Here is a 21006-nt window from a genome sequence, read left to right as displayed (position 1 = left end):
GAAAGGGTTTCCTGGTAGTAAAAATATGAAAGACTGAGATAAAGATACTTCTGCTCCCAATATTCCCTCCTGGAAACTACAAATCCAGCAGATGAGAAGCCATCTGTGTGGATACCTTGTGATGCATTTTAACGCTAAAATAGTAATTGAGCTGCACTTCTAGGGCTTCCCTTGCCAGCAGCCATCCCTGGAAATCCCCTGTAGGAGTGAAAGGATAGATAAGGATAGTGCCATGGAAACAGCTGATCCTTCCCTTACCTTTCCTAAGTACACTAGCAACTGGAGACTAACTTGTAAAAGTCAAAATAACTAACCAAATCTGCACAAATCTAAATATTTTGTGTTCATTTAAGGGTAATAATTAAGAACTATGAGAAAATACAGGAAGAAAATGTGGGGTCTTAGTGCTTTTATTCTTAAAAAAAAGTGTTGTCGACACCTCTTCGGGGTGACATCTCTAGTATTAGATTTGGTGTACACTTTGACACACCTTTACCATTGTGTTTTATAAATATTTAAAAAAATCAAATATACTATACTAACCTAAAAAATCTGCTACGTTCTTCTAAGGCAACAATTAATACAGAGCAGTGCTGTAACCCTTCAACCTTCCAAAGAAACCAACGGAGAGACCTTTGAACATCATTCAGTAAGGAAGACGGCAGGGAGAAGCCGCAGCTCCAAATTCATGAGTCTCACACTCACAGTTTTAAGTCCAGCAGAAATTAGAAACCTCTGCCTTCTGCCAGAGTGGTATTTCACTGTTTTAGCTGATCAAATGCTCCTTGCAATCAAAGGGCAGTGTCTTCTGATTCAAGCTGTTTCTTCCAAGGGACTTAATCCCTAATCTGAGAAAGAAAAATACAACCTGTTTCACCCCTGCTGAAAAGTGCCAACTCTTGCTCTAGGTGATTGCACTGTATTTGTTTTTCCTGAAGAATACTGTGACAATTCGTAGGTGGGAGAAGGAAAGACCCCTGCTGCATTCCAATTAACTATTTAGTTCTATTTAAAAATTACTTATAAGGTTGCTTATTTACCATGTTTTCTGCCTGCACTCATAACTGAGGATGGTGGTTTTACTATGATTAATTTAATTCCATGTTTTGGTGAAGTGAACAGCCTAACTGTGCCCTACACATACTCTGGGCAATTTCTCCCACTTCTGCAACTGCATTGCCCACATCTATAGGTGATACTTTGAGTCACCGAGCCACAAACTCTCCGGAGCTAAGCTTCAGAAAAACTGCAGAGAATTCCCAATGAACATTGAAACCCATAAAGCATTTGGGGATTCTAACCACACCTGACTCTCTCGAGGAGCTCTTCCCAAATTTTCCAGCAAAGTGCTGTAGGCTTTTAGCCCTCTGTAGGTATTAGCAGAATCATTAGCCAGTGAAGCCCAAATGGCTGGTAGACAAGTGTCGTGACTGCTTCAGGACATGCACATTCAGGGCCCAGCTCTCAGGAACGTTAGGTAGAAGGCTCTGTCAACGGCACCACATGGATTGTTGACTGCAGGGGTGTGCACACACAATCACATGCAGGACAGGTTTTCTATAATCATGTTTTATAGTTCCTTCACCTGTGCTGCTATAGACAAAGTTTTCAGATTGACTCCTACAGGCATTGTTACACTGATTTAAGATGGATGTGTATCAGCCTAGCCTGTGAAATAAGTCAAAAGAAAGAGACCATTGATTAAATGAGATTAAAAAGAACAGATGCATATCTGTTTGTAGACAAACAAGGAGGTAAAACTGTACCATACATGGTTCAAAATGGATTAGGAGTGTCCACACAAATTAGCAGTCCTTATGTTAAATGAGCTCAGGGCACTTTTTTAATTAAGCAGGTGCAACTATGGGAAACAGGCCTTACCTTTGTAGCAAAAGGTATTGATTCAAGACTAGAAGTAGCAAATGTATGAACACATACTTGACAATACACCTTCTTTAGTGGCTTCGGAGGTTTTAACACATTAAAACACTAACTGCTTTCACTTTCTTTAAGAAAACAAATGCGGAAGTAGAATACACAGCTACTCCAGCTTGAGTAATGAGCTTCCTCAACTAAACACAGTTTTAGGCAGAAGGACAGGTTAGATGTTTTCAATTAACAGAATTTAAATCACAATTTACACACAATGTGAGTGCTAGTTAGGTTGTTTATACTAAGCTAACCAGTCTAAGACATGGTAACACACTTTTTTCCCCATTACCTAGCTCTGTTGAGTTATTCAGGCTTCTTGTTCTGTAAATGTTAATTGATTTGCATGTAAACTGTAATTTTGTAAAGGACAGAGAGAGTGGTCCATGTAGATGCAATGACAATATCAGGTTCTTAGTTTACTTGCATCATATTGTTGGGTATTGTCTTAAATGACTTCTCTTTGGGAAAATGGAACAAAAATTAGCTTTTGAAAAAGAAACTCAGACCATTAGAGTGTGAAACATAATGAAGCAAAATGTTTATAAATGGGTATAAAAGAATCAGACTATCCAAACACTTATATAATAACACTAATAACATTGATCATATTTTTCAGTCTTAAAGTACTGCTTTTATATTTGATTTGTGGTAAGAAGAAATGTTTGATTTTTCAGATTCAACAACAAAAGTAGTCCAGAAGTTCATACTCTAAACAGCATGCCACTTTTGGTGCTTTTTAATGGTTTGATTTTAGCAAATGCATGAATATTTGAGTCACAAATGAAAGGTTTATTATTAGAATAATAAAACGCAGTGCTTTCCTGGATGGTGTATGTAGACATTCATTTCAGTGACATGGCAGCCATGCTCATCACACAACTATACTGTACAAAAGGTGGTAGCATTAAGAAACTGGTCTCCTGGCTTAGATGAAAGACTGTTCTTTTATCTTCAAAACATATTTATGTTGACAGACGTTACTGTAGTACCAGTGCTTCTATAAAATATCAGTATTGTGTAACCTACTGAATTCTTCAGTAATTCTAAATTCAGTTTGGAGGTTCAAAGTCAAACCTGAGGAAAAAGCACACATGAAACTATTGAAAGAAACCTGCTATTTCTGACAAAGTAGTATACGCTCATATTTTTGCTTGAAATTTTAAACTTTACTATGATTTTACAACAAAACTAAGGTGTCAGTGACATTGTTTTTCTTGATGGAGCAGAGCAGCCAAGTCACAAAAATGTGGGCCTTCATCCTGTAAACACTTGTGCACAGGCTTAGGTCTTACACCATTGACAGTCTCATTGAACTCAAGGGGATTATTTGCATGAGTGTTTCGTACATCAGCACTTGCTGTATTCCAGCCACTGCTGCAACATACATTTTGAGGGTCGATAAATTAAAAGTCCGGATCTTGGAAATATTTTTCCACTTTATTAACATACAAAGCGGATAGTGTGATCTGTCTCTCCACTGCTACCACACTGCAGAGAAAATAGTAACTTTCACACAATTTACCACATCGCCGGGTCGTTCCTGACCTAAATCGCCCGCAGGGTAACACAAAACCTGCGGCGAGGCCAGGCCGTTCCTTCTGCACTCTGCAACCCAAAGCGAGTTGACAGACCGGCGCCACGGGGGATGGGACACCCCCTCTGGAAGCTGGGGCGCTTCCCTGGGGAACGCGTCCACCTGGGGTAGGTCTCCACAGGCCCCCGGCAGCCCTGGGGGTGCAGGGGTGAGGGGAGGATCGGGGAGCCCTGCTGCGCCCTGACCCTGCTCACCCCCGCGCCCCGGTCTGGCCCGGCGCTCCAGGCCTGCGCGCCGCCCTCTCCCCTCACAGAACGGGATCTGAGCCGGGCGCGTCCCAGGCCAGCAGCGTCTCAGTGGAGCCGCCAGAGCGCGGCGAGATCCGGCAGCCCCGCGGCCTGCGGGCCCTGCCCCCAGCACTGGGCCGCGTCTCCCGCGGGAGGCGGAGGGAGCGCAGCCGAGGGAGCCTCGCTGCTCCTTCCTCCTCCCCTTCCTCCCCGTCCCCCTCAGCCCCTCCGCAGGGCTGGGCCGTTGCGGGCGGTGCGGCGGCGCTGCCCCCGCCCCTCGGCGCTGGCGGCCGGGCCGAGCGGCGGCGGGGTCACGGCGGCGGCCGGGTCAGAGGGTAAAGGTTGCTCCCCCAGCATCCTCCGTGCTGGATACTCAGCCATCTTGGATTCGCGGGACAAGAAAATTCATGCGGTGAGTCCGGCCCCGGCCGCCCCTCCCCGGCCCCGCCGCCGACCCGGGCCTCGCCGCCGTCCCGGCCGCGGCCCGATGTGGGAGGCCCGGGCGGTGGCGCGGCCCTCGGCGGGGCTCGGCGGGCCTAGGGCCGCCCCGCCGGGTTTCCGTTTGCTTTTGTCTCCGAGGGGGAGCGGGGGGGACGCGCGGCGCCCGAGCCGGGGGCGCAGCCGCAGGCCCGGCCCGGCCCGCCACCCCCCGCCCTGCTCCGCGGCCGCGGGCGGCGGCAGCCCCCGGGCGCCGCTCCCGGGCCAGGCGAGGCCGCGGCCCGGCGGTGCCCGGGCCCCGCATCCCTGCGGCCGCCGTTGGCAGCTCGCCCTGCGGCCCGCTCGGCCCGCCCGGCCCGCCCGAACGGCTCCTTCCCGCCGCCGCCCCGCCGGCTGTTCCCGGGCCTCCCCCGTCCCTCCGAACCCGGCCCCGCGGGGCCGCCCGGCCCCCGCCCGCCGCGTTCCCCGGGCCCGGCGCCGGGGCAGCGGAACCTGCCGCCCACGGCCGGGGCTGCGCCGGCCCCGCGCCTCGCCGAGCAGCCGTGCGGCCTGCGCCGCGGGCCCCGGGCGGAGAAAGGGGGTGAGACGGGGGTGCTGCTGGCTGGCTTTCGGTTGAATTTTTTTTTTTTTTTTTGCTCGCGCCTGTTTCACTCTCCTCCTGGCGGCAGTTAAGGCGGTGTGTAAACAGGTTCTGGCTTTCCTTCGGACGTGTGTGTAAAACAAACTTGAAAGGGACCGAGCGCGGTCGCCGGAGTAAGGAGCCAGCCTTCCCCGGCCAGTTTGGGCGGCGATGACAAGCTCTGGCGTGAACCTGACCCGTGCTGGGAGAGGAGGTGGCACAGGGTGACAGGTTAGGGATAAGAGGGGGACAGTAGGGCGGTGGGGAAAGATGCAAGGGTCAGTGTTAGCAGTCTAGTTGGTGTATGTGTGCTCCTGGTGAAAACAAGGTACCAACTAATGGATATTCTCGGTTTTAGGGTGGGTTTTTCTTGGTGAAATTACAAGTAACTTTGTTTTGAAGGCTCTGTAATGTGAGAAAATGAAAATATGTTTGTGTAAGGTGTTAGTTGTATTCTGCTGCTTATTCACATCTAAGACAAGCATATTTTCATTGCTGCTGTCTTTTTTTATCAGGCAAAAAGTTGTTTCCAACTTTGCGCTGTTTTATCCCCAGGCGAGGATAAGAACTTTCTGTGTATCTTTCATGAATGTATATATGTGTGTGTGCGTGTGACTTGAGTGTGTGAAGGAGACACTCCTGTGTGCCTGCACAGCAGCAACATCTTGTGCTGGTGACTGGCTGCTAGTTTTAACTCTTCAGCTGGGGAAAGATTAAGATGATCAAACCTGCTGTCATATCTGTTACTGGAAAACTTTATGTTTTGGGAAGCTTGGATTTGTTTCAGACTGATAAGACTTGTGATGACTTGTAAGAGCAAAATAATTGTTGAAGTTTATATTGCAAAGGCATCTTTCTTTCAACCTAGAAGAATTGTTGTGTACGTGTTGATGTACTTTAAGTTCTCTTATAATAACATATTAATAGAATACAACTCACAGGATCAGGTTTTGTGATCGTAAACACGATGTATCTGTCCCATGCCTTTTTTTCTCTTCTTTTTGCCCCCAACTTCCACTGTTGTTTATGTTGAGTATTCAGCTGGTATGCTAAACCTCAAGGCGTTGACTGCTTCTCATTTTAGAAAGGGATTTGAATACTCACTTATCAAGAGCTGACTGACTTGTCTTGCAAGTGTATTTCCCGTTTCATTTTCAGGAAGCTGTTGATAAAGCTAAGAGTGTAGTAGTAGATAAACCTTGTCTACACATCTCTTCTAGACACTTAATATTGCTGTCAAAGTAGTCATTGTTATTGCAACCTGTTTGTGTGTCAGTTCTATCAACAAATGAAAGAAAAGCCCTTGGCTAAAAAGTGAAAATAAAGAAACCCCAGAAATTTATACTAAAAAAATTGATTTGAATTCTCTGTAACAGGATCTAATTTTAGATAATTGTTATTTAGTGGAGAAAATAGGGTAGTTAGTGTGTCCTGAAGTTTGATGCTAAAAAATTGTCCCATAAATGGCTGTTTCCACCTGAAAATCTCTTGGTCTTTACCTCAGTCACTTCATATGAAAATTCTGTGTGCCCGCAGCAGACTGGTAGATCTCAGAAACTATTTCTGTTATATTTTTTTATATTTCTAAATGCATTTCTGTCTAGATAGAGATTCGCTTTGAAATCAGGAACATTATTGCTTTTTTAGCCTGTGCTGTAGCTTTCTTAAAAATTACCCTAATATTAGTGTTGGTGCAAGGTCTGTTGTGTAGTAATTGCTAAGTTGTAACCTCATTATGGCTTTAAAGGGGCCTTGTATCATAACTCCATTTATTCAAAAATATCTTCCACCTCCTTCTTTTTATGGATTCAAGAAGTGAATAGAACTTAAAAATACACCCTAGTTGAATTAAAATAGAGGTTTCTATCACCTGGCTTTCTGACTTTGTCTGGAAACTGAAGAGAAATATTGAATGGCTTGTTTTCCCATGAGGTAGGATAGAAAGTGCCCCAAGTACAGAATTTTGTTCTAATGGAAGTAGACCCCTGTATCTAACTTTTTAAAATTATGTCTTCTTAAAAGCTCTAATGTGCTTGAATACAGATTTAAAAGGCACCTGAAAAAAATATGTTCTTAAAATAGAAGAAAAATTATTAAATTCTTGGCAGAATATTTGCCACATTTGTTATGTGTGTTTATAAATGTTAGCTTAAATAAAAAGCCCTGTACCAGTTTCTATAGGAATACAGTACCTTAGGAAGTCAAACTAATATTTTTTACGACATATTTAAATGATTGCTCTGTAAATTATACAATTTTTCTCATTTTAAAAATTACTGTAAGTACAGTGTGTACGTAAATTTCAGGGACTGACAGAAGCATAGAAGTTGAAGTTAGGTTTACTTTGCTTTATTTGAGCTTTTGAGACATAAATAAGTAAAAAAATGTATGTGAGCATTCTGCTATACAACAGAAATCTGTTAAATTTCAAGCAAATACATTATGTCCCACATGCACTATACTGAACAATTCAATACAACTTGTTTTAGTTATCTTTCCTGAATAGAATTGGCCTTCCTCCCCCCCGCCCCTTTTTTCCCAGGTCTGCAGTAGCACATTAGATGCAGTGTTTGTGTGCATTTCGTTGGTCTCCTGACCCAGGTTCCTGGAAAAGCATATGAGCACCTGAAAGTTTGTGTGCAGTCTCATTGGCTTAAAAGCACCTGCTCACGTGTTGATGGTTAACTTTGTGCATGAGAGTTTTCAGCATGGATAGCGTATTTTGACAGTTAACTGTGCTTTTATTGAGCATTACAATAGCGTAGGAAGAATTGTGTCAAATGAAAATACTGCACAGTGGGATATTTTAAATTGTCCTTGTGGAATTATTTTGGTTTTGGAGCAGATGTGTGTATACCAGCCGTGGTCTGTGCTAATCAGCAAGAGATTCTTACATAGGATTGAAAATATTTTTGTTTGTATATGCAAAAATGAAAAAAAAAACAACCCAAGAGACCAAAAATCCAACCATAAAATGTTCATATTGCTTATAATTTATATTTTATCTTTCATTTTTAATATTCTTATAAAATAGAATTTTTTTTGTTGTGGTGGTGTGCACTAGCTCATCTTCTGGTCTGGTTGTATTATAGGCCCTAAGTCAAGGTGTGAGTGGCTCTTGCCCAAAGGGGTTACTGAGAGCCCCTAATCTGTCTTGCTGTAGCATTGGTTATCAGTAGCATTACAGAAAAGTGTGCATTTATTTTTCCCCCTGATTTGGTTACTCTGCCATCTGATTGCTTTTTGCACTGCTAGTATGTATAATTTCACAACTCTACATTTCCTAGGAGGATTCCTTTCAGATTATGCTGGTAGTTTAAAATTTGATTGTAATGAAGACTTTTTTCAGACACATCCTTCTCTTGTTAAATTGCAATGCAAGAATTGTTAATCAAAAATTCAGTAGTAAGTAAAACCATTGTTTCTTCCTGTTCTCCTTTTGATTTGGGATAATTTGTGGGAGGATATTTTTAACTATTATTTTTTTACCCCATGTCACTTGGGATTTTTTTCCTGGGTTTTTTTGCTTTATTGAGCTTCAGAAGCATTTTTAAATCCTGCTTCCAGATTTTTTTTATGTGCTTGAGATCGATCAGTGATGTTTGAATGTAGCTCGCTGAGGTCAAGTTGTTTGTCAAAAGGTGTAGTTTATTTAAACTGAAAACTGGTATAAATGCTGCTGTATTTGTGGTACATAAAATGGAAACTCTTACTTTGCATTGCTCTCGCTGAGCAGACAGTAATCCAATGGATTGAGTTGGACCATGCTTTCTATCTGAGTTACTTACTGAAGTGATGGGTTACTCTGGGTAAGTCATTTAACCAATTTATAGCCACGTTCTAGTCTGTGGTAGGAGGATAATTGTTTTCTGTGTTTTACTTGCCTGGTTCAAGACTTCTGTGGAACCACATACCAGTAGCAGTTAATACATATAGTTAGCAAAAACAATGTTAACTCCCCCCCAAAATGGCCCTGTACCAAGTTTGGTAGGTGGCAGTTGTATTGTTTATCCTTACGTGTTTCAGAATGGCACGTCCACAATATTTTCATTACAATCTAAATATGTGTGCATTTGGAAACAATAGCAGGGAGTTTTCAGGCATCAAAAAGAGGCAGCCGGACTCATTACAGCCAACTATTTTGAATTATAAAATGTTAACATTTAGATTTGTAGGCAATAGCTTGGCAAACAAGTTCTTCTAAGGCTGTCTTTGTAACACAGACAATGATAATGTAATATGATATATTATCTTTTCTGTCAAAGGGTTGTAGGAAGATGCCTGTCTTGGTGTAAAGTGAGCAGCTAATGCTTGTGTCAGTGGACTGTGTGTTTGTCTTGCAGTCTGTATGACTGTGTGAGTTTTTGCTTTGAGCTTCAATGGAATAGTATTTTTCCCCTTCCAACTTACAAAAACCTTGCATTGTTTGGGGCAGAATGACTATTCCTTGTAAGGATTCTTAATGCATTTTTTATTCGAATTATGAAAACTATTCTTGCAAAGGAAATGTTGCCAGAGAATTATGATGATGGAAAAAATGTCTGCCAACCTTGCTTCTGTTGCTCTGCTGTGTAGGGGACTTGTTTGGGTATGTGCTTCAAGTCTTTTACCATTCAGTAGTGATGAGGTTTGTGAGAAAGCACTTGTTGCATATAAATACTTACTTTTTGAAAAAGTTAAAATACAGGAAAATAGCTGTGAAGCAGGTATTTTATGTAATGACCAAGTAGGCTAAAAAAATGTATAGAAGAAGGTCATCTCTTGAATGTTTGTAACATGTGATGTGGAGAAGTGGAAATCTGAAAGGTTTTCAAAGAAATCAGCTGTAAGCTATGTCAGCTTTTGAAAGACTGACAAGATAATGAGCAATTCTGAATGTTAAAGTACCTTGCGATACCGTGTCCACCTGTAAAACTGCTGGATGCAAAAAATATTTTCAATGACATGTTTGATTATTTATTGCAATGTTGGTACTGGTCTTGATACTTTGCTGCATGATGTACCTTTTCTAACATGTCAAAAGCACCATTGTAAAGTAGAAAGGTACCTTATGTTGAAATCTTAATTTGTTGGCTTATTTTCTAGATGTGGATGCACATTTCTAGTAAGTTGATCAAGATCATATTGATTAAGTTCAGCATTACACATGAGAGTAAGTCAGTATCACTTTTTATTTTGTGGTGGAAGTTGAAGTAAATTCAGGTCCCTTTGCTACTGTGGTATGGATTTAATTTTTTTTTTAAATTTTTTGGGTTTTTTTTAGGAAACTTTGACATTTTCAGGATGATATGTTTTGGACAATAAATCCATGTGTTGTTTCCCCCAGTTTCCCAGAAGTTTAGTTAGGCAAGAACATAAATATTGTGAGACATCTGTGTTGGGACAGGGAATATCCAAATTTCTTGCAGGGATAAAATTTAGTTTTCAGGAGTTCGGTGCTCTTCTGAGCTTGCCTTAGGTCAGTGTATGTTGTGAATAGCAGCAGTATATGGTTGACGGCAAGTAGTATTTTCATTGGCATTAGCATTTTAATTAGTGTTTTGCGAACTCTTAATATTAGCTGTGATCCTAATCTTTTATTGTCTCTGAAAGATATGTAACTAGTTTAAATGATTTTTTTTTTTTAATGCAGCTGGCAGTTCTTTCAAGGTCCACAGGGTAGATTCAGTTTCACACTAGTCTGAATTAGGTTTTATAGCAAGAGTTCAGCAAGTCTTGAAAACTGGGATGGCCAAGTGTAGGTCTGGTTGGTAACCAGGGGTGACTCACTAAGAGCAGGCATCTTTAACTCCCACTTAACAAAGTATTCCAGTGTACAGCTGCTGGCCTTTTCTATACTAATGAATACCTGCATCTGCCAAGTCCAATCATTAAAACAAAACCATTTTGAGCAGTGTATTTTAAAACTTAGTAGACTAAAGGTGCTTCACAGGTCCTGGTGTTGATGTACTTAGGAGAGAGCCTGGAGAGGAGTAACAGAGGCTGCAAATGAATAAATGGTGGTAGTAAAATCTGTTGATAGTAGAATGTACTTCATGGATTATTTTATGTTTGTAACTGCAAGAAACATGAGCATTTAAAATATATCAAGTATATATAGGTAACCCAATTTGTGAGTTAACTCAAAAGTTAAGTATTTAACTGAATTTATATTTTATATAAATATGCTTCTAAAGGAGAAGTTAAGTTTGGAATTATGGTCCTACAGACCTCTTAAAATTGCATCAGGTGAAAGAAGGAATTTCAAATTAGTGCACCCTCTTGGAAAAGAAATAGTCAGATGTGGTCTGGTATGTATTCGGTAGGATGGCAGCTGGTCAGGCATCCTGTAAGCACATGCAGACTTTCAGAGTGTCTGCACCACAACACTTTTCCCTGAAGTGGGGGGGAAAGTCACAAAGAGATGTGGAAAAGGAGGTTGAGGGTTATCATGGTTTAAGTGTTAAGAAACAGAACAAATCTAAGAAACTAGTTTTTTATTAATTCTGCTGCTCATGACAAAGGTCTTTATGATTAGTAGGGTTTTTGTGGTTTGGTTTGTTTTTTCTTTATCTGCTGAATGTAAATTAAATTTTATAGTCTCAGATGGTTCAGTATTTTTTGGGACTGTCAGGAGAGAACTTCAGTCTGAATCGAATCTAATATTCTGCTCCAACTGAGCAATTGTTCTTTGTGCATATTGATGTAACTGTCCATGGCTCTGCAACAGATTCCAGTGCAGTACTTAATTTTGTAATGTGCTTCTAAAAATAAGTGCATAGTCTTATGTAACACATCTTGTATTGTTAACACCTAGAGGCTTCATCTCCACTGGTATGAAGTGGAACACATCCTACATAATTTTTGATTGTGGGTATTTACATCTGAAATATTTTCTCTGTCAGTGTCTATGGGCAAAGAGTAGCTGTGTTTTAGGAATGAGTAGTAGTTTTAGGAATATCAGGTGTCTCATTTGCATGGTGAAGTATGTTAATCCTCTGCATATCTGAGCAAAACAACAGTTGGAAAAGTACTATATAGTTCAGTAGACATTTGTTTCCCTGAAGAAGCTTCGTGGATTCCTGCTCACAGGTATGTGCACTTTCTAAGAGAGCTCTCCCTTAATTTGGCTCTGCACTGCAACTGTAAGATTTCTAAAAGTCTGTGGATGCTTCAGACGTGAAAACAAGATGTTAATCATATTAATGCAGCTTTGAGGGCAAACTCAAAATCTTCTTGAAAAGAAGGGTGACATTTATGATCAAATTACACTGTTCTGTTAGTTCTTGTACACTTCTTGCTTTAGTCTTAGCAATGTTTTGATCTCTTTAATGTGGCTTTTCTTGTGCTTGTTGAATTCAGGCTGCAAATAACATGTCAAATTAGATGATAAAATGCATCATGTCTTGCTGATAGGATGACACCTGTACAGAACAAACTTGTCATATGTAAATAATTTAAGGGACAGAAATCAAATTTATCAAGAATTACAGCTTTATCTGAGTAACTTGGTTCTCATTTTTCACCACTTCTTGAAGTAGGTGCTATACTTTTATGTTAGGGGCACAGCTGGAATTTCAGAGTAGAGGATTGGAAGTTCATCTCGAAGTCTGAGGCCAAAACAGAGGCAAGCATTCTTTATTCTATTGGTGGCATTCTAAAAGTGAATTTTCTATAGTGTTGTTTACTGACACCCCAAATGCTTCACTTTACAAGGTCCTTCTCTTTCCCTGACAGTTCTGGTGCTTCAGTGAAGAATTTATTCAAAGGGATCTGAAGAAATAGATACTTGTAAAACTAAACAAACAGGTTGTCTCTTGATTAGGTTGCATCTTTAACAATAAGTGAGATTTTTGTAGATGCTTTTAATGATTGTTTTATTTGAACAATTCAAATTATTTAATTTTCTAGCAATGTCTAGGTCAGGTATCCATAACTTTGTGGCAGGGGAAGCACTGTCAGCCCTCAGACTTTCTTGTCAGCTGTGGAGGTAATCTGGAAAGATTGAAAATGTAAAGCTTGGTATTATGGCACCAGAAGCCCAAGCTTCAGTGTTATGGCAAAGTATGGGTTACCTTTGTCCTTCCTGGGGCCAAACAGCACATATACATGTTTGGGTAGTTAGATACGTGCCATTTCTACATGTATAGGTTTTGTTCTTTGCATAGAGAGTCTCGAGACTGTGCCCTAGCCCTGGTGGCGCAGGCATGCATCTCTGATAGGCAAGGCATGGAGAAGGTGGGCAAGGGGGGAGAAGCATCCCAGAGGGGAAGAGCCTGTGCAGACTATGCCATGTTGTTCTGGTCCCCGTGTGTCAGCCCAGACCTAGCCTGTCACTTAATACTGTGCTCGTAGAGAAGAAATGCAATATTCTTATAGCAAATATGTTCTTCTGTTCTGTCTGCTATTATTTCCTCTTTTTCTTGAGTAAGAGTCCAGGGAGCGAAATGCAAGAATAATGCATTGCTTGTGTATTTCAGCATTTTTGTGCCCAGTCCTTTTTTTTTAAGAGCGTATCCCAGAGTTTGCTCACTTTAGCTGTCTGTCATGTGTTCGTTCACTGGTAAGAGAAGACTGCTAATGTGAAGTAGGTCCTGCAGTTGGTATTTTATCACCTTCTTGGCCTGGTTTGAGCAGGGCTGTGTCAGGAAAATGTTGGTATCACCAGGTTCATGGGGGGTTGTTAGATGAGGGGAATTTAGTGAAAATAATGTACCTTTTATTTTTGTGTGGAGAATCGGTAGACACTTCTTACTTTAAACACTTAATTGTCCTGTTAATACAATTCATCTTTATGAAGTTAGTGTGTTTATCCCGCACTCGTCATATAACTTGCTATTTATGAAAAGCTTTAGAGTTTTGTGGAAGATGGCACAACCTCCTTTTCCTGTCTAATTAAGCAAAACTTTGAAGTTTTATGTGAGGTTTATTCAATGTCTACCTTTTTGACTTGCAGCTTATAGAATGAATGGGTAGTAGTCTATTTTATTGATTAACACAGGGTCAGAATGAGCTCACATCCCTCTACTGTTGCCCTTGCCATGGCATGCTATAAAATTGTGTGGATATGTTTTAATCCTTCTGAGATATGGACATTTTGGAGGCAAACATGTTTTCTGTGAAAACTTTTAGTCACTAATAATTGTAGTGACACTCTAAAGTATCTGTTACTGTTTTTACTGGAAAAGCAAAAAGTGCGTAAGACTACAAGAGAATGACAGATTTTGCTTAGAAGGTAAGTTTCTGAATTAGTTATGCATGATGTTATTCAAAATAATCCAGTTGTCAGTGTTAAACTAACACTGAAACAGGAAAAAAAGTGAAAATGGTCTTGCTTAATCAGTTGCCCTCATGCTTTGTAGTGTCAAACCCGGAAGACATACCAAATTCTGCTTCATTTGCAAAAGAAAGTTCCCTTTGGTGGTGTGTTTCTTCCGTATGACTGCAACTGCCATGGTTCTGCCCACATTATACTTCTTTCTTTTCTTTTTTTTTTCCTCTCTCCTCTTTATTTTCCTCTCAGAGGTGAGAGTCCGGTGGTGGTGAGGGTAAGGATGCTATCTTGGAACAAGACAGACAGCTGCTAGTAGAATGGGTTCCACAGCAAGGCCTTGTTATTTGTGGGAAATGTCACCAGGTCCTGCTCCTGTCAGCTGTCTGACTTCTGTGGAAACTGCCAAACTGGCAAAGTAAAATCGGCAAAAAATCAGAATTATGAATTGCAAGATTAGTAATGAAAATGTGTCCCTTGAGTAAGAATGGGACTCCTGGTGGTAACTTGTAATTACACATCTGTTATGAGTATCTAATCTAAATTTGAGGTTGATGTTTGAAGTGATAGAAATCTGTGCCACACTGCTGAAATGGTCATATTCTTCACGTATTTGTACTTTAATATCAAATATGCTTTAAAATCTTAGCTATTAGAAGTTAAATTTTTTTTTCCACTTAGTGTGAGAAGCTTTGAGTTGGGTTAGTACATAAACCTGGGGAGGAGCAGCTGTGTTCCATCAAGTGATGAAGGCTTTTCAGTGTTAATATAGGCACAGGATGCTGAGAACGAAAGCTTTGTCTGAAGACAGAGGTCTTCATTCAGAGCCAGAAGCCTGTCTTTTTCTACCTTACATATTCTTATGATTTGTTGGTTTGTTTTGGGTTTTTTTTGTGCTTTTCTAACTCTTTCATCACTTCTTTTCACTGAGGTTCATTTCTTCCCCAACAATTTAAGAATGAAAAGTGAAGTTTTGGATCACCTCATTGTTCTTCCTGATGCTTTATATTGCAGTGTCAGACTTCTCTCATTTTCAGTTCATAAACCAAGAGGCATTTAGGTCACTGTTTAAATGAGTGTTTGAAGTTTTCTTGCAAACAAACCCCTCCATCAGTACATAAAACCCTGCTTCAGTGGCTACTAAAATTGCAAACTCAGGGGAATCTGAACTCAAGGAATGCTGGAATGAAGGTTTTCTTTCCCATCTTAAGTCAGGTTCCATCTGCATGTCACTGTTACACAGGGGTTTTTTTTTGATCAAATAGTGTTTTCCCCAGAGCACTCTGGTCTCATTGGTTAGAGAGGACTCATGGTGTTCTCATACTGAGGTTTTTCTTTTTTAATCCCGTTGTTCAGATCATGCTATCCAAAAGTATAGGTAAATACAGGATTAATATTTTCTCTCCAATTTCTTCATTACAGATTCATGGAAATGCTTTATAATATGTTTTTGAAAAGTTATATTTTTATATTGCCTCACTGAAGTGATAGCCATGCATTACAAATACAGAAACTGAGACACTGGCTTAGTATTTCATAACAGAAATACCTTCATTTAATTTGCAGCTGTGAATAGTTAATGCTTCTCCATAGACTAATGAAATATTTCAAGCAGAAGGCACTTGTGAAAATCTTTGTGTGGCTCCCTCAGCATTACTAAAAAAAAAAAAAAAATACAAACCTTAATAGACAGGCCTAAAATCAGTTTAGATATGTAGCATTTAAATATCTTAGCTAGACACATTTTCTTTCTATAGTCTCTGTGTCGTTAATTAGAAGAGGATAGAAGTACATCTTGACAGTGGTCCCTAGTCCATTGGCCAAAAGAATGAGAAAATCCAGAAAGGGTGGGTCCAGGATCTGAAGCTCTGCATTCTGTAGTGTCGGGGTATTTGGGACTCTGCTTTCCCATCAGTATCTTACTCATCTGTCTCTTTCTTTCTGCAATTTCTTTTTCTGTTCCTGTTCTGAACTCTTAATTCCTCTTCTGGTTTCCTCCTCCCTTGTGTTCTAGCTATTCTGATAGTACCCAACTGGTATTTAAGACAAAGACAAGTATTTCTCAGTCCTAGGATGATGGGTCCTTAGCTATCTCATGGCTAAGCTTACATCCATGCCATTGTACAGTGCTTGTGTACAAGAAGATGAAACATGTTGTAGATCAGCAGAGAGCTTGCACGATGCCAGCATAGCATGTGAGCAGGGTGGTGCAGAGCCTTTCAGCTGAAGCAGATTTGAGCGGGTCTTCATTGTGATGGTACACAGTGGCTTCCTAAGACAAGAACATACTGTACTTGTCACTGTTGCACAGCATTCAAGTACTAGAGCATCCCAACAGACTAGATTTTAAAATGTGTTCAGCTGGGGGAGGGTATTTTTCTGTTGAAAAACATCAAACTGTCTTAGCTGGTCTAAAAAAGAATAAATTTGATCAGTTTGGCCTGAAAGATGGTTAAGGGTTGTGTTTGGTCCTAATAGGCTTGTGCATTCTGTAATTTGGCCAAGTGAATGAATATGGGGTCTTAATGACTAAAATGATACAACACAGTATTACTTGCCTGTGCTTTCTGTAACAATTTAAGTTGGTCTTAATTTAGTAAAACTGAATCAGTATGTTTTCATAGCTTTTTCTTCTTCCAAAGTAGTGCATTTGAAGGCAGTTTTAAACAAGGCCCAGATTAAAGTGCACTGCATGTGCATGCAATTTATTGTGCTGTTCTGAACATAAAGTATAAGAAGAGCTGTAGAAAATTTCTTGAAAATCCTTAGTTTAGAAGTGTTGGATAAAATTCAAATTACAGGATTTTATTCAGAATTCCCAACTTTAAAATACAATACAGTTTTCAAAGGGAGCTATCTGCCCAAGATTTCTTTTGAAAATGGCTCTGGAATTACATGCTTAGAAAAAGTATTTTTGTGCTCTTGTTTTTAATTTTATTTCTGAATGGGAGTGTCACTTAAAGAGATAAGTTGTATCCGTAGGAAGATTATTGATGTTTTTAGAAATGGATTGGAAAGTGGCTAGCTGTAACTTCATTGTTAAAGAATGACTACCATTGTTTGTGTTGTTAATGAAGATACTTTACAAGTAAGGGTATAGGAGGATTGTCATGAGAAAAAGGGTGAACCAATTAAAAGTGAAAGTGTTACAAGAGGAGTGAATGTTCTCAGGTGAGATGAAGGTTTTAGTTTTATTTGCTGTGTTCACCTGCATTAAAACTACTGTGAAAATAGTAAAGATGTTTATTTAAAGAATAAATGACTCATTTTCTCCACTTCTTTGTGTTTTACAAGTGAGGCTTAATACCCAGGCTCAGCTGTAAGTCTTTGGGTGTCAGCTGTAAGATCCAGATTTATCCCACATATCTTTCTCAACTTAGTTTTATTGCTTGAGATGAAATGGCTGTTTTCTGACTTCAGCTGGCTAAGAGGTAGGCATGTAGGCCTCTGGAAGTCCAGGTAAAGAAAGGCAAGAACTTAGGTGTCTCTGAAAACGCATGCATACAGCAGAAATGAGCGTTTGCTCTCTGAATGAACAAGCGTAACTGAGAGAGTACGTGTGTTATGGCAATGTGTATAACAGGTCACAGAGACATTGTAAATGTTGCTGTACCCATGTCCTCCTTTTCAGACTGGGTTTATGGCAAAACATGTATAGCCAGTCTTTATGTTGTGCAGATATACTGCAAGTAATAATCAGGGGTTTTCACTAGGATGGACTTAAATGTGGGAATTGCTGACATTGTCAGTTGCTGAACTAAAACTTCCCCTCTTTATGCTTTGATTTTCAGATAGGGATATTTTTTCTTATTATGCAGATCTTTTTTTCTGTGTGTAACCTGAGGTTTTGGTAAAAATTTTCCAATGTAAGTAGGCAGTAGAGCTGCTAGACCTGTGTTAAAACATAAGAACCCTAATAAACCTGTTATCATTATGGCAATTACAGTATAATAATGATTGAGAAACCTTTGAATAATCTTAAAAATCCCCCACAAAAACCCAAAACCAAACCCCGTGCGATCTGTAGTCAGTAGGATCCCTGTGGGATTGTGCATTTTTTTGAAGACTGCCTCTATGTGCCTGTGTGAGTAGTGATTATCGAGATCTCAAATGGGAATATGGTTAGCATATTTTCCTGTTAGGGATCAGTTCTGGACTCATATTTTCTTCTCCCTCACTCTGTCCTCCCTGTGTTATGGTGCTTGCCCTTCTTGGTGAAGGGCCTGTATTGAATTATGGTTTGTTTACTGGCTCTTCACGGGCTCCTTACTGCCTGCTTTTTAGGCACAGTGCCTCTGGGATCTTTCCTCTTCAACCTTCTTTGTCTGGCAAAGCCAGAATTTGTAGTTCATAAAACTTACTTTGATTCTTTCGATTGAGAGATGTGATAATTTTTTAATGTATAATTTTACAAGGATGTGTAGTGTTGCTTTTGCAGTCTCAATGCGTGCTTCCCCTTTCAGATGCATAGTTACCAGTTCTGACTAAAAAATGTGTTTGTTTCATGCCTTGGTTTTTTTTTTTTTTCCTTTTTTTTTTTCAGTGAATCAGAACAGTATAAATTGGATTAGGAGTAGAACATTCAGAATAAAAAGTTTGCAAACTGTAATTTTTACTCAGTCAATGACTCAGTGTCCTCTCTAGTTGTGCATGTCTCTTGAGATCTATTGTGAGAAAGTTCCTACTGGGCCAGTAAGCTGACAGTATGAAGTTAACCCAAGGTACAGACTTGGCTTGCAAAAACCTCCTTAAAATATGAGCCGTAGTTCCTGTCACCAGTTTGTGTCCTAACAAAGTTCAAAATCAGGCTACATTTCTTTCCAGTTTTTTCAATTTTTTTAATTGAAATTTTTTTTTCTCAAGTATGTAACATACTCAAGAATCTCTGAGTTTTACCAGTGTTAAAATTTGTCTTTCTGGTGTTTTTGTTGTTTAAAATGTCTATTAGGCTTTGTAACTGTAGAAATGTGCTTGATGCTGATGGGCTTATGTAAACTGGTGGACTTGCTTATAAACAATTACTTGAATTTTTCTTTAAAAAAAGAAAGAGTTCTGGATAATTAAGAAATGTAATGGAAAGAAATCAGATTTTCTGAAAAGAGGGCAGCAGACATACATTACTCCCATATACATCACGTAACTGACACGTTAATCATGGTGTGCTTCAAAAGAGTAAACTACTGAAACAATTTCTTTCATTTAGGCCTTTATCTAACTAAGCCAATTAGAAAAGATCGTGACACTCTTTCATACTTTATTTAAAACTTTTAACTTATGTTTCAAGTGTTTTGAAGATTCTTGAAGGATCAATTCTTTTAAAAGGTGAAATTTCTGTTGTATTACTTGTCAGCTTTGCTGGACTTAGTTTATTTTTTCAGAAACCAATAGTTTCTCAATATTGCAATTAATAAATTTAATGGTGAAGGTTCCTTTTGTGTGTGTGTGTATGTGTCTTCATCCTCTTACAGAGAAGTGTTGAGATTTCTGGATTTATTTTTTTTTATTTTTGCTAATTCTTTAGTGAAGAGTATGTGTTTACTCTTAATTTGCAAACATGAGTTGCAATCTTCAAACTGATATGCCATCAGATATATATTCTAGAATTGGACAGTTGGGTTTTTTTACCTATAGATTTGTTTTGAGGGATGATATAACTTGAGATTGTGGATATGGCACATTTTTCTTTTTTCCAGAATTAAGTAAGCAATTCTCAAGTGAATGTCTTCCTTATAGAGCCTTCCTATGGGAAATACACCAAAATGAAAAGCATGATATCCATTTAAAAATATTGTTAGCTTGTGTCCAGATAGGAGACAGAGAGTACTGTCTTCTATTTGTTTCAGAGAACACCTTTGTTAAGCGAACACTTCGGATTATTGGGATGCTTAAAATAACCTGATGGACTTTCTAAGTAAGGTCTTGTCTTTGATGTCTCTATTAACCCTTTAAGTAAATAAGGTCTCTGTTAAGGGGTTAACACACACATTACTTAGGCATAAAGTCTAGCTTTCCTCAGTTAACTCCAAGGAACTTGCCATAGGGTTGTTGTGAAAAGTAAATGTCCAGATCCAGGGATTCCACTGCTGCAGCTAAATTAGGAGTGGGAGAACAGATTCTGCATCTCCTGTTTTGGCTTTCAGTGTCCTGGAAGGTACTAGTAGTTGATAAACAGATTAAAGACTGGAAGGAGGGTGTCCCCTGAAAGCTGTTTAAGGGTTTATAAAGTGGAAGTTATTATTATTAAGCTGTTCTTCATTTATGTGATTTCTCTGATTCCTTGCAGCTGGTCTTGTAGCTCACCATTCCAAGGGCAGAAAGGAATAAGCTCTGTCTCTTAGAATTATTTTTACTTACCTGTCATTTCTTGAGAATGCTGGTGTTACCGTTTACAGCCTGCAAAGGTGTTTTCTATAGGACGTTGCAGTGGGTTTGGCTGAGATGAATTCATTTTCCCACAGCAGCCCTCACAGTGCTGTGCTTTGCATCAGTGGCCAGAAAAGGATTGATAACACAACAGTGTTTTGGCTACAGCTGAGCAGCACTGGCACAGCATCAGTGCTGTATCTCCTGACATTTCCCCCACGTCAGTAGGCTGGGGGTGGGCCAAATCCTGGAAGGGGACACAACTAGGCCAGCTGACCCAAAATAACCAAAGGGATATTCTTCATATGAAGTCAGCTCAGATGTAAAAGCTAAGACAAAGAGGAGGAAGGGGGGGGTCATTTCTTATTTTACAGAGTTTGCCTTCTGCAGCAATTGTTACACATGCTGAAGCCTGCTTCCTGAGAAGTGGCTTGCTGATGGGAAGTGGAGAATAAACTTTTTTTTTCCCTGTTTACTTCTGCACATGCTGACTTTTGGTTTTGCTTTAATAAACTGACCTAACTCTAGAGTCATTTTCCCTTTTATTTTCTCTCCCCTGTGCACGTGGGAAGGGAGAGTGATA

General features: G+C 39.9%; 1 protein-coding gene across 2 annotated transcripts in view; it reads left to right on the top strand.

Moving 5' to 3' along the window:
- The first annotated feature begins 4060 nt into the window (after window positions 1–4060).
- The window catches only part of CNOT2 (CCR4-NOT transcription complex subunit 2), an 82119-nt gene continuing 65173 nt past the window's right edge, over window positions 4061–21006 (top strand). Inside the window, exon 1 of one of the 2 annotated variants that reach the window (XM_048301818.1) lies at window positions 4061–4165. The gene's annotated coding sequence lies outside the window, so the exon portion shown is untranslated. Of the gene's footprint in view, window positions 4166–4833; window positions 5042–21006 lie in introns of those variants that run through there. The other variant, XM_048301817.1, reaches the window with a different exon arrangement.

The sequence above is a fragment of the Corvus hawaiiensis genome, chromosome 4 (assembly GCF_020740725.1).
Source record: "Corvus hawaiiensis isolate bCorHaw1 chromosome 4, bCorHaw1.pri.cur, whole genome shotgun sequence".
Classification (NCBI taxonomy): domain Eukaryota; kingdom Metazoa; phylum Chordata; class Aves; order Passeriformes; family Corvidae; genus Corvus; species Corvus hawaiiensis.
The sequence above is the reverse complement of the archived record's forward strand: the minus strand, read 5'-3'. Positions and strand labels throughout refer to the sequence as shown.